The sequence below is a fragment of the Falco cherrug genome, chromosome 14, assembly GCF_023634085.1.
Source record: "Falco cherrug isolate bFalChe1 chromosome 14, bFalChe1.pri, whole genome shotgun sequence".
NCBI lineage: Eukaryota > Metazoa > Chordata > Aves > Falconiformes > Falconidae > Falco > Falco cherrug.
Genome location: NC_073710.1, coordinates 23,613,385 through 23,627,256, shown reverse-complemented (window position 1 = coordinate 23,627,256; position 13,872 = coordinate 23,613,385). Strand labels below are relative to the sequence as shown.

The following is a 13,872-nucleotide window of genomic DNA, read 5'->3' as shown; positions in this document are numbered from 1 at the left end:
ACTTTTGGCAAGTCCTGAGCCTCCTCTGCTCTGGCTGGAGTCAGTACAAACCGCAAGGGCTCAGCAATCTGAGTGATCTCAGGAACGTGAAACGCAACACAGCAAGGGCTGAACTTCAGCTAAACCCTGCTGCCTATCCACATCCATCCGTGGGTTTCCAGAGAGAAAAGACAAAGGCTTGATCTAGAGGCTAAGCCAATAGGATTTTCATTTTGTTTTCAAACAAGTTCCTGGAAGCTACTGATGGCAGTGCCAGCCTGGCAAGATGACAGGACCTTCGGTAGAAAGGGGGTTCTTAAAGAAAAGAGAAGAGAGGCATGCAGAGGTGGTTGTCTTCTCCAAAGTCTACACAAAACCACAGACTAATATCACAGCAAGGTAATGTTTTACTCTTGCGAGTAGCTGAGATGCCCACAGGTGTTCAGCCTCAAACATCAATAAACACGTAGGGCTGGGATTTAATGAGCTTCCTGCGTGTGTACAGTGGCCACTAACACACCGCCAAGCCCTTGCAGAGGTGGCCTCATTTACCAACGTAAGCTGATTCAGCTAAGCCCAGCATCAATTTCAGCTGAAGAAAGGGATTCAGCACCCCAACACACCGACATTCCCGGCTGGGAACCCCATGCTGATCTGTGCAGGAGCTGAGCAGTCAGCAACGCCCCTGACAATTCCCCTCGGCCCATTTGCAACGCGATGCAGCCCCTACCACAGTTTCCCACCGCGGCCGAGATGCACAGGCTGTGCTTGCCCTGCTGCCAGCCGAGCACACCCGGTTCTGTAGTTACCGTCATCTTCACCAAACCCAAATGGCTCTAACACACCACACCAAACTCTCTGTCGTGCCACAGGTGACTGAAGAGCTCCACATCAGCTCCCTAATTAATCGTGTTTCATATGCCTTGATTTTTCCTGTGATCTCATGCCTCATTTTCCCCCATTTGTGATGAAACCTCGGTGCTTTCTCAAGCTGGCGGTTATCACTCACAGCTCCAGAGGCTGCTGCAGCACAGAGAAGCTGCCTGTGGTTAGACTGAGAAGGGCAGAGGCACCTCAGGGCAGTGGCTCAGGCCGTCCTGTGTAGGACAGAAGACCCAGATCCTCTTCTGACATCCCCTGCCACCCTGAGCATTGCTGCCGCACTAAATACAGTGATCCCCAGCCAGTTCTTCCAGATCTACCCAAGAAATTCTTTTGTTATTATTTTTTATGCTTACGTTGCCCTAAGGAGATCTTGTCTATCGTGCAAGTGTCGGTGCTGGCTTAGAGGAAGGGGAAGATCTGAGGCCAGCTCATCACGCTTACTGACCAACCCAAACCACACATCCCAGTAGCTCTCCAGTGCTCAGTACCAAACCCCCCTGCAGCAGCCCCCCGCGTGCGGGCAGCCTAAGCAGCAGCTGCTGGCCAGCCTTCGGGACTGGGGGGCTGGCGGGAGCCTGCCAGGGAGGAGACGGCTCCGGCAGGGCTTGCTTCTCCACGCTGCAGGCTGGAATCACCACCCCTGACGCGTTTGACAAACACACAGATGTGGTGCTTCGGGACACAGTTTAGTGGTGGGCTTGGCAATCCGGGGTTAAGTTGGACTTGGTCATCTTCAAGGTCTTTTCCAACCTCCATCATTCTATGATTCTACGAGGCTGCTGGCATTTGCCCCACGCCTAGCAAGCAGCAATGGGGAGGAAACGGTGCTGGGGACCCCCTGCTTCCAGGGCCAGGCAGCAAAGCTCAGCGGCGGGGGAACAAGGCAGCCAGACCCCTCCCTGACCCAGGGCAAGGCAAGCTCTGCTCCACATTGTCTCCAGCTCCCAGCGTGCTGCACTGAAGAAGTCTGTTTAGCTGCTCTCTCCTGCCATATAGGAATAACCTGAATCTGGCACAGAGCAAGTTTTGCTGCCCAGGGCTCAGGAGGGGAGACATGACTTCACCCACTTCCTACGGGGACAGGAACTGAGCCAGCGCAGGAAAACTCACTCTGATTAACAACCACGGAGCCAGAATCAGACCCTGCTCGCACTTTCTACCTGCCCTTGAAGTAAGCAATTGAGGAGCCGAGGCTGAACTCCCCCATCTGTGCCCTGGGCGTGCAGAACCACAAAGGATGCTCTGAGCCTGGGTCTGCCATCCACAGCAAACAAGCCAAGATTTGCTTTAGCACAGCTCCTGCTCAGCAGCTGTCAGCCCTCCTGCAAGCTGTGTGGGAAGTTGAGGGAAAACAGGGTATTCATCTGCCAAACACCTAGACGGTTCCTCAGCAGGCTTTTAGCACAAGGCTGGAGGCTTCCAGCAGGACTAAAACCACCGAGAACTACTCCTGAGCCACACATGTTACCTCTCTTCTGGGGAAACCGCTTTTTGGGGCTCTGAACCAAGGGGAGACAGAAGAGTAATGGAATAGGCAGTTCTGCTTGAGGGCTGCCTCCTCTTGGGTGTGCTGTCTCCTAAAATACTCCTATGGGTATGGGTTCTGATCTCCCCCCTCAAAGAGGGTGAGATCCTGCCCCAGGCTTTTGCTTCTGCATTAGACTCACAGAGCTACTGAAAGAGAGCCATCCGCATCACTACTTTTATTACTGACAGCAATAAAAGCATCTCAATACATAGCGTCCGTCAGCCACGCACAAGCTCTGTGGTGCTTTGCTAATTACTGAAGTTTTCTGTGCTGACAAAGAGATGCCAAGGGATGCAGCAACCGATGGGGAAAAACTGCACAGAGGAATTTCAATACCGCACCACAGATCCCCTGGGCTAGAAGCGTGTTGTAGCGCCTTGCCACAAGGGCCAGTGGGCACTGGAGGCACCCACATACAGGCACAGGATCTGGTCCTACACCTTGAAGACCACCCATCATACTATACTAGTACTCGTTGGAGACAGGAGCCTAATGTGAGTCAGCATTTAGGGAGCTCTGAGTAGAGAAGCAATTCTCCTTCCACAACTCCAAGCATCTCGCCGGCACCTCCTGTCTCTGGCAGCCTTCTTCACCTGCATGGAGCACCTGCCGTAGACGTTATTGTTTTGGATGGCATTGGACTGGTGGATTTGCTTTGCACCTCTGGCACACCTCTGGGAACCCGTCATGCATCTCCTCAGCCACGTGTCCCTGAGCAAAGCTCACCTTCCCACACCAAGCTGGTGCTACGCTGCCAGGCTGCAATAAATGTTGTTACTGCAGCAGACTGGGTTTGGTGTACAATCAGCAGCACTCAGGGCAAGCAGCTTGGGCATCATCTCACTTGAGCAGGACTTGACAGCTGAAAGAATATCGAAACTTTATGAATACTGGATTGGTTGAGACTAGGACTTACCTCCATAAACTTATTTTCCCACATCCACACGGTCCACACAGGGTGGGCTGAACGTCATCTGGGAAAGGCCAAGTGACCGACAGGACTTTCAGTGGTATTGAAACCTTTTCCAAAGCTGTACGAGTGCTTCGCACGCAGGTTTCAGAAACCCTTTCAAGTACCATAATCTGATGTTAAGGTGCTGGACAGGGATATGCTGGAGCCCAGAACATCCCAAGTCACCCTCATTTCAGTACGAGCTGGGATTTTTCACACCCAGACACACGTACACAGGCGAAAAGGAGGAGTTTAGGCATGTAAAGCACTGAAGGACAAGTTTTCATTGTAAATCATTACGCTCATAGCAGCAAACATTTTCTCCACACTCATCCATAAATTTGTAGCAACAGAACCGCCACCACACACACAGTCTATCCAGGGGACAGTACCTGTGCTCCTAACCAGCCCAAAAGACACACAATTTAAATCAACCAAATCATACGCTAAGGGAAAAATTGTGACTTGTTCACATGGAAGAGCTCCATGCTTGCTTAAGCAATGCTAGGGACAGATCTGACCCAGCTTCAGCAGAAATTTAAGCAATGTTCACCTGATCCTGCGTAAGTCACCCTAAGAAGGGTGTGATCCATTGAGAACGACTGCTGCCTGCGAGCAAGTCAGTACTGATACACAGCCAAGCGAGGGAAACGCCTCCCAACACCTTAAACTGCTGTTTTGCTCTTAGCACTTCTGTTTCTTAATAAACACTCTGTTGGTGGCTCTGAAAGAGCAACCCGGCTGCTTTCTGTACGCGCGTCACAGGGAGCCTGCCGTGGTGCCGGACACATGAGCCAGGGCTCGCCACGCGAGGTCAGGGAACGCTGTCTGGTGCTCTGCACTACTCCTGCAATAAACTCTGCACCACACCTCGAAAGACTGATTGATTACACGTTTCTGCTTCACTTTAGCCATTCATCTCAGCAGCCTTTCACTTACCTGTACGCTTCAAAGCTAGAGAGATAATCCCTTCATTATCCCCTTGCTCTCCTTCGCAATTCGTAGTTTATTTCAAAATAACTGCAACATTGTACTGGCAGGCAGGAATGAAATCCTGGGTTCATCTCCCAGGGAGCTGCACGTGTTCCTGGGAAAACACCCATCTCAGAGCCAGCAGAGAGTTTATCCCCGTGGCCTACCCACACAAATCACTTTTGCAAAGATTGACTATGGGGGAACCAGCTGTTTCAGTAAGAACAAGACTCTCAGGTTTTTCAAAGCAAGCCACGAAGATCCTGGCCCTAATTATTCGCTCACTCTGTTCCGTCACAAAGTATAAACCCTACGGCCCTAATCTCCACTGTCACTGCTCATCTGCCCCAGAGAAATTCTAGCCCTCTGAATTTTATCCTATAGATTCTGTATAGGCATACAAATAAGGCACGTTTTTGTGCTTCCCTAGCTGATATTTCAGTCACCCGTCCTAGAAACTGTTACCCAAAACAATAAGCTCCTCTGAGTGAGCATCAACCATTCTCCGTGAATATGTCAATAACTGGAAAACATTAGACAAAGCTGAAATAAGTCGTGAGGCTACATAAGTGTTTGGAAGATACAGGAGCATTTGTAACTTCCACAAACCCAAGACAACTAAAATGCTCTTTGCCGGGCTAAAGCAGCACACAGTATCCCCTCGGTTAGGACACCGCACTTCCAAGGACCAACGCTGAGGAACAGGGACAAACCAAACCTCCCTCTCAGGCGAGAGGAAACACACGCCAAGTGCCTTCACGCAACTGAGGAAGCGCCTCGTTCGGCACCACAACATACCCCTGCTGAGCCAAGGCCGACAGAAGCATTCTAACATGGCGCCTTTTCCTAAAGATATTCCCCGCTTACTCTTCAGTGAAGCGTAAAGCTGATGGTGTTTCTGTGGCCTGACCTCAGCTTCTCCTAGCCTAATATAAATCTTACACCTATCTCGGGAGGCAGCGAGCTCTTCCTGCCAAATCCCAAGAGCCCTCAAGTCCTGGCTGCATTAGTCCTGATGTCGTGAGCTGTGGGAGAAGGCAAAAAGAAAGAACAAGGCTCTGCGGCAAAACAACGTAGAAGCAGTGCAGGGGACAGATGTGTAAGAGACAGCGGCATTGGAGCGAGTCTGACAGAGGCACGCATTCCCACGTCGCGCTTCAAACATAGCACCGCCAAGGAATGAAGCTTCACACGTGCATATGCACACCGTAACGGAGAATCAAGGTTCCTCCCGCCTCCGACTCAGCAACTCCCAGCAAAACCCGATTCCAAAAAACCTCATTCCTGCTTGAGGGGATGCACTTTAAAAGCCCCCTAAACACCAACTATTTGTCACTTTTCTTTGAGGCAAAGCCGGGACAGGGGAGATACACCTGGAGAGGCAATTAAGGTGACCGGGACAACAGGGAATGATGGCAGATGGCAGTCATGGGGGGTGCTGGGTGGAGAGCACCCAGCCGACACCAGCATCCCCCAGGGAGAGACCGGCACACAGCCACACAGAACGAGGGCACACGCAGCCTTTGCCCCTTACCTGCTCACTTAAGCACCGAAACATACAGAGGTTTTGAAAGAAAAGGTTTTAGAAGTAGTCTGCAAAGCAAGCTTAACATTTTTCTGCTTTGAAAGGTCTCTGTTTTGAAGGACGCAGAGACTGGGCACCATGCAGTGCCCAGACCTTACCTGTGTCATAGTGAACTGTCAGGGGCCTGGAATAATCACCAGTCTTCTCTGGGTGGAAGTCCACCCTTACTTGCACGGCATCGCCAATCCCAAGAGTCCCAGCAGAGGGATCAACAGAGAAAGGGCTGCAACACGGAGAGGCACATCAGGATTATTGTGGGACCTTTGGGGACTACGTTCCTTCTGCCATCCAGCTCACTCCAGCTCACCTGTATTAGCAAGGGGCCAAGAAACCACAGTCAGCAGCAGAAAAAGAGAACATACAGGGCCAGGAACTGAGCCACCGACCCAACTCCTGAAGAGCTCCAGCCCTCAGAAGATCCTAAGCGATAAAATGACCTCGTCTCCCCCATACCCTGCATCCAGTTTTCTGCAGCAAGGCTCAAGAGTCTGACTGCTAGCGATACGATCGGAGGAGGGTTTTTGAAGGGCACGGAGATGGCAAGAGTTATTTGCATGCACAACTTGACACCGAGTTCCTCAGGAATCCGTCTTTTCCTGCCACCTATAAACCTCAAGAGATGCAAATGTCAAGGCAATACCTGTCCCAGTGAGATTACAGCCTGGAAATCAGACAGGGAGAACAGAAGTTTATTCTTGAATGACCGGAGAATAATTAGACTTTAATGGCAGAATTAATCTATCTTTCTTTTTTTTTTTTTTTACCTTGAAAGCATCCTGGTTTTGCCTCAGAAAGGGCACATTTTATCAGCATTTCAATGAAAGCTGTTCTAAGCAAAGAAAAATCTGTACGAGTGCAAAGGCAGATTAGAGTGATACAGAAACAAGAAAACAAGACACAAAGGAGTATCCCATTTACAGCCTGAACAATTAAATCTCTAGCTAAATGAAGCACCGCTAGCAGGAGCATATCAAGGCACCTTCAACAGGAGGTTTTCTGCGTATTCACAAGCAATGCAGTCTGGGGCTCTGGGTTGTAATCCAGGCTTGGTAACTGTTTGCTTGGCCTACTAGAGAAATTCTGTGCAATGTGTGGGAAATAGTATGAAAATGTGTCGGTGTACTTTAGATTTAACAAGAGCAATTATGATTTGTCGCCAGGTAAACAGCTCTCAGCTGACAGACACATAATTCAGTCCTTTAATGCTCAGGGAAAAGTCAGATGCAACATGTTTCTGCATAACAGCAGCTGGGCTTTGCGGCTCTTGTACAGCCTCACTTAGAAAGCAAAAGTTATTGGATTTAGTGCTTTGCTGGTGGTCAATTTGTCACCTTAAAAATATTTTCTGCAGAGTTTTACAGTGATTGGGGAGTGCAGCCCACAGAAATAATGACAAAAAATGGAGCCATGCGCAAGCTTCGCTTCGCTCATGGAAGCAGTGACAGCTGATGAAACTGCTGGAGTTCCTGCTCGTTAAGGAGACACTGATGCAATTGGGGGCCTGACCTGCTCCCATCACGACTAGCAAGAACATCGCCAGTGACTAATGGGGAAGCATTGGGCCCGCAATGTTCACGTGCTGGACCTGAGGCTTTTGAGAGGGAGGAGGAAAGCCAAGGCGCCGCCAGCCTCAGAACCGGGCTGCTCTACATGGCCCTGCACCTGCGCTGGGGGTTGTGCCTGGTTATACTGGGCAGGGCTCTGCTGGTGCTTGGCGGGGATCACTGCCTGCTGTGGGAAAGGCACAGAAAAATTCCCCCCCACCTCTTTTAGTTTGTTGTTTTTACCAGAAACATTGCCAGAACAGAAAAGCTGCCGGGTAAGGGCCACACTTCAGCACTACCTCCCATCCCATGCCCTTCCTACTCCATCCCCATGTCTGCATACCCCTGCCCTCAGATAGCTGGGATGGGAATGACACTCCTGAGGATGACTTCAGGGGATGCCCGAGAAAGTAGATACCTTCACATCTTCAAATTACCAGAGAAGAGGATCCCACCGAGGTCAGGACTCATTCTCAGGACTGAGAAACAGAGCACAAGTCAGACACCGCACCTCCTGCCTCCCACCCCACGCTGTACCCACAGGACAACTTGGTTCCTGCTGTAGCAGGAGCTTGGTATCCCTCACGTAGACCTGCTTCTCCAAGACCCAGAGGGATGTAAGGTCCATGCTTCACCTGAACTCTGAACTTCAGTCCACATCACTAAGCTGTTCCCTGCAGCCTACAGATAAGAGATGCTAAGGAAACGTCCCTGACACACTAATAGCCACACGGAAACCACTGCCAACAGACGAAGCTGGCAGGCTAAACTTTGGCCTTTTAGCCATTAATTGTGAGCTGTTCTTTACGGTAATTCTTGTCCTGTTAGATCTACCCTTGTAATGAATAACTACTGCTCCTGACAAAACAGGAAAGATAAGGTTTGGAGGTTTATTAATAGCTCTTCTTCTGACATGCTTTTCAACTACGTCCATTTGTACGTTTGCTTTGTTGTACAACATCTAAACTTTCACAGGTCCAGATCTCCCAACGGTGCCTTGCAATCCCCAGCTTGTATAAACTCATCTAGCCGCACCAATCTGAGGGAGACCTTCCCAGCAGAACCTGCTGAGATCTTGCCCGTAATTGCCCTTCAGAAAGGGAACAACACCAGATTAGTAAGCAATTTCATTGTGATCTGCCTTGGCGTTTACATCTTGCTTGCTTTCACCAGGCATCAGCTCCCCAAGCTGGGCAAAAGTTAAATCCCATGAGGATACCACGGGCAAAATACTCCTGACAATTTAGCAACCAACTGACAAGTGAACAACGCTGACAGTTCTGTGGCTCAGGCTTTCCCGACTACCGCGCTGCCTTTCCTCCTGGAACCATACGTTTAGTCAGTGCAGCGTGCAACGAGGCTGCAACATACTTCGTCCCATGGTATGTTTCTCTTCTACAACCAAAACCCCTTTACTCCTCTGGTGCCTTAATTTGCATTATAAAATCATCTGAGTTTGTGAGAATTGATTTCATTAAAAGCTGCCTCCAACCCCAAGACCGACAGTAAAATTACTGGTGATTGAATTGCCCCCTCTGTCAACTAAGACCTATTGCAGGAAAAAACCCCCAAAGATCACTTAATCTTGGCATACGTAATGTTTTGGTAATGGTATAAAAGCCAAAGTCGAGCACTGTAACCACTCCAGTAAACACAGTCTGTTAGGTCAAAGCATCCAAGACTCCATCTCCATACTGAAAAAATCCTGCACAGAGCCAGCATCTCACAAGCTCTCTCTTTCCCTCTTTCCCTGCACGTAGGCTCTGTTGTCACATCCCTGTACATCCCATGGTAACTCTCCAGCCCCACACCTCCATGTAGTATAATGGGTACTGCAGGGAGGGATGCAAGGCGGCTCCTGGCACTGTGCCATGTAGGATCATTTCCTGAGCTTCCAGAGCTTGGTGGGACATTCCTAAATGGACCTTCTCAGACAGATCCTCTCTAACCCATAGCACAGCACAGCACAGTGTAACGTCAGGAAAAGGCAGTGCTGCACTGAGTGCTGCACTTATTTTTTTTATTACTACACTATGCAGTGAACAGCTGGGTATGGGCATGCAGGGGGAGGACAGGCACAGAGCCAAGCTGCATAATGGGGAGTGCTTTGGTGTCAGGGTTCCCACACACACACACACACACCCCCCCTTTACGAAAGAGGAGTCAAAACGTGTCCATGTTTTCTGGTAGATACCACGGCAAGGGAGAGTTCTGAACAAGCAACAGCAGAAGGATGCTGAACTGGCCCCGTGGATTCATTTGAGAGCTCTGCCGTGGAGTAAAATACACCACACAAGTCCTTAGATAAAGTTGTAAGAGGCAAGGAATGTCCTTATGAAGTGACCCGCTGCAAGAGCAGAGCTCGCAGTACTGACCGAGAGGAAAGGTTAGCATTGGAGATGGGCTGAAAAATGCACTGAAGGTGAAAGCTGGTAGGTTACGCTTGATGCCAAGGGAATTTTGAGAAAGGAGGCAGAGAGAAGTGATACGAGCGGCGCATTGGACTAGGAAACTGTGGCGCCTGCAGCTGCCTTGCAAAGGGGCAAGAGCCTGAATTCGCCCAGGCCAGAAGACAGAAGTTGCAGCAACTAAGAAGTCTCAGTTGTGCAGAGAGAGAATGAAGGACACAGAGGCCAGCTGATGGTCCACAAACTTTGATCTCTCATTCCCTTCTACCCCACTAAGCCTCCTCCCCCTCTCACGTGCACGCATGCTTACACATAGCGGCACACAAAACTATTATGTGATATTGATGTTGGCTTTAACACAACACTACATCCGTACTCAGCAAAAGTTAAGCACACACTAAAGCTGCTTCTGTTCTCCACTAAATAGGAAGAGACTAAAACAGTCCTGAATGTAAGTCTGTAAGGCTGGCACTCCTACCACCTATGCCATAACTCTTAAATACTGCGTCTCGTATCTACACATTAAGCTCTCCAGGACAGGAAACACCACGCATTAATGTCCAAAGCACAGGTTTAAGTGTTTGTGATGCTGAACAATCATTACGGGAGTCATTCAAAAGAATGCAATGACATTAAACTAAAAACTTCCCCTGTCGTTAATAATGATGCAGCCTTGGTCACAGCCTCTAACGCAGGGAAATTAATCCCCTGACATGAGGAGGAAAACGGTCTCTCCCGCGAAAGCCTCTGTAAGTAGAGTTGTTCAAAGACAATTAACAGCTAATGACCTACTCGCCTGTGGAGCAGTGTATTGGTGAGACTCTCCAGCCAACTTGTCATGCCAGCTGGGAGGCCAGTTCTTTTCTGCTGGGGCTGCTGGAGCCACTGAGCTCACCTGGGACCTCGGGGCAGGCACCTGAGCAACTTCTCACAGCACAAGCAGCAGGGAACCCACTGTCACCCAGCGCAGTCCCCAGCACTGGCTGGAGAAACCACTCCTGGCACACCATGGCCTCATCGCACAGGGAGAACGTGGTTGTTCTGCTCCCAGGCTGCAAGGGGACGTGGTGACCTGGTCAAGAGTGGGGAGCACTCGGATTTTGAGTGGAGGATACAAGCTTGGGGGAGTACAGTCGAGATACTGGAGGGCTGGGCTGCTATTCAGGGGACACAGCAGAACCGCATGCAGCCGAGGGATGGAAAATGCAAAAACCTGTATTTGGGATGGAAGAATCCCTGGCAGTGCAGGCTGGTGGGCACGAAAGCCTTTCTACAGAAGAGGAGCTTAGGGGCTGGAGCACAGCACATACAGGGAGATGCTGGGATAAATGGCTTTGCACAGCCTTGAGAAGGAAAGACGAAGGCTGGTATCACTTGGTCTTACTTTTCGTGTTGAGTGCACACCTGATCAAACTTTGACACTGGTCTTGCTCTGAGCACTGTGTTTGCTCACATGATCTCCAGAGGTCTCTTCCAAAGTTATTCTAGGATTTTATCTTCTCCGGCAGCCCAATTCCATTTCACGTGTTCCCCAAATTTCTCATATTATTTCTTATACATCTGTGCATATATATAGGCAGATGGTAGACACACAGGCATTAGAGGAACTCAACCTTTAAGAAAGTTCCCAATGAGGAATTCGTTATGACATTTCGCTGAACACTTAAAGCAAAAAAAAATAAAAGAGCAGAAAGACAGGAACCTCAGAGTATTTAAAAAAGAAATCTGAATGAAAGTGGGGGCGACCTAATTAGAATAAAACGCTGCTTATATTCAAAGATCATCAGTTTGAAATTTCAGACTGGCTTTCAAAAGTTCATAACGAAATGGAAGAGATGACTGATGCCTTTGGCTGACATGGGAAATCTTACCAGCTTTTGATCTCTGCGCACACGCAATCCAGTTATTCAGAATTGTACTTTCTTGTGTAGTTTGAAATAAAGCTTTCGTAACGCTTCCCATCCCTTTGTTGCAAGTCAGGACTGAAACATTCAATTGGTGAAGTTCAGCATAAAATCCATATCAAGCAGGATTCAACGTACGCCGTATCACGCGATAGAACAGTTGGCAAGGACATTGCCAAGAGATGCTACACACGACTGGGTACTTGTTTTGGTGGTGACAAGTAGATCTGGAAATCCCAGAGGGAAGCTGTACAGGGATTTACAAGTTCCTGCCTATGTATTTCCACAGTGAAAAGAAGCAGCCTGCTTGAACAGCATCCTGGAAGCCTGCTTCAACAGCCTTGCCAGGCTTTGGTAGAAGCCTCTTGGACCTTCGCATTTCCCAGGAGAAAGAGCAAAGAGCCTTCTCTTGACCCCTGTTTTCCTGGGGAAGAAACCGAAGCAACTCAGGTGCACTAAGGCAGACGGCACGTCTTTGCTGCATTCTGGACCTCAGCTCCTACACCAAAACCTCTGGGACCAAGCAACACGGAGCTAACTACCAGCCAGCTGAAGTGGTTTCCTTGCAGGTGCAGTTTCCAAAACGCATTACCCTCTCCAGTTCAGCAAACTGGAAAACCAGTGACTGTCTTCTCAGACCAAGAGGAACAGTACAGGCTGTCCACGACACAGCACACATCAGGCGCTTGACCAGGAGACTGCCGAAATGCCACGTGCTTGTGGCCTCCCAGGGAATGGGTATATTTGGTCAATAGGGCCACATAACCACTTCAGAAGGTACTGAAGATCAAGGGGGTTGCTGGTAGCTACTACAGCATGCTAGAGCACTTTCCAGGAGATCTGAGAGAGACAAAGCTCCAGAAAAGGCTCCCAACCCACGCACCAGCCATTTGCTGCACCTTTTGCCTGTGCGCCCATCGGCATTCTGCTTTGGGGCTAAAGTGCAGGTTTGAAGCCGCTGCCAGCTCATCTCCACTTAAGAGCTCATTCTAATGAAGAATAGTGGATCCCAGGGACCAGATCAAACCTACTGGAAAACCAGGTTCTGGACCCCACAGGGTTTTTGTCAGGGTCTCAATACCAGTTGCTTTGATCTATCATCTCTGATTGCACTTGCTACTATAGACAAACTGCTGGTAAAGCTGATGATAAATTCTTAAATGTCTCTTCCACCAGCTCAGAGCTTGCCCATTTCTTAACACTGCCTTTGGTCCTCAGGAACTGAGCTCCTAGAGCTGTCGTCTGCCACGCAGGATCTTACACAGCCCGAGGGCAGTCCAGCTGCCTTCCTACATTTGCTCGTTCAATCTAACAGAATCAGTCTTGCACGACTGTGCACTGAAGACACCGTTGCACTATAAAACTCCACTCTGCAGCTTGCAGAGTTTTAGCAGAGGCTGCGCCATGCTTCAAACACTATAATCAACAGCAAACCCCACGTGCCCTGCCCATTTCCAGCCACGGCAGCAGTACAGCAGCTCACGCTCTCTGGCTCCTTTTTGTCGCTGTTTACCAACTGTATTATCACACAACAGTGTTTTGCACAAAAAGAGATGAGCTCCCTACCTCTGAGGGCTGATGCAGTAGCGGGCCGCCCCGTTACCGATGTTGCGAACCAGCAGTGTTTTCTGGGTGCTGTACTTGACTGGACAGGCTGAGAAGTTCACCTGGTCGGGGAAGTCCAGGATAGCTCGGGCACCTATAGCTCGGAGAGGCACAACAAACTTCTCCCCTTTCTGTGATGCAGATGAGCTCGTGGAAATAATCCTGCGGGGAAAGAAACAATCTCAGCACAATGCTTTTAGTACTTTCCCCACGGCAGAAGGAAAGCTGCTGTTTTCTATGGCTGTAGCAGTATCATTCAGTAACGCAACAGTACTTTTTACCTTCATGAGCTTTCATTCCAGTAGCATGACTTGCACAGGGTCGTTAACTTGCAAAGGAGAAACAACCCCATTGATTCACCTGCTTTTGCAGCAAGCTGGCAGCACCACAATTATCTGATGCTTTGATTCCGAGACACCAGAACAGTCTCTTCATGCAAGGGATCACAGCACTAACGCAACCTGCTTCGATCGCCACTGCAGACTATTGGAAGCACCACTGAGAACCCAG

The 13,872-nt window shown here is 49.5% G+C and overlaps 1 pseudogene; it reads right to left on the bottom strand.

Moving 5' to 3' along the window:
* The window catches only part of LOC129737384 (hydrocephalus-inducing protein homolog), a 68,146-nt pseudogene that overhangs the window by 41,010 nt on the left and 13,264 nt on the right, over positions 1–13,872 (bottom strand).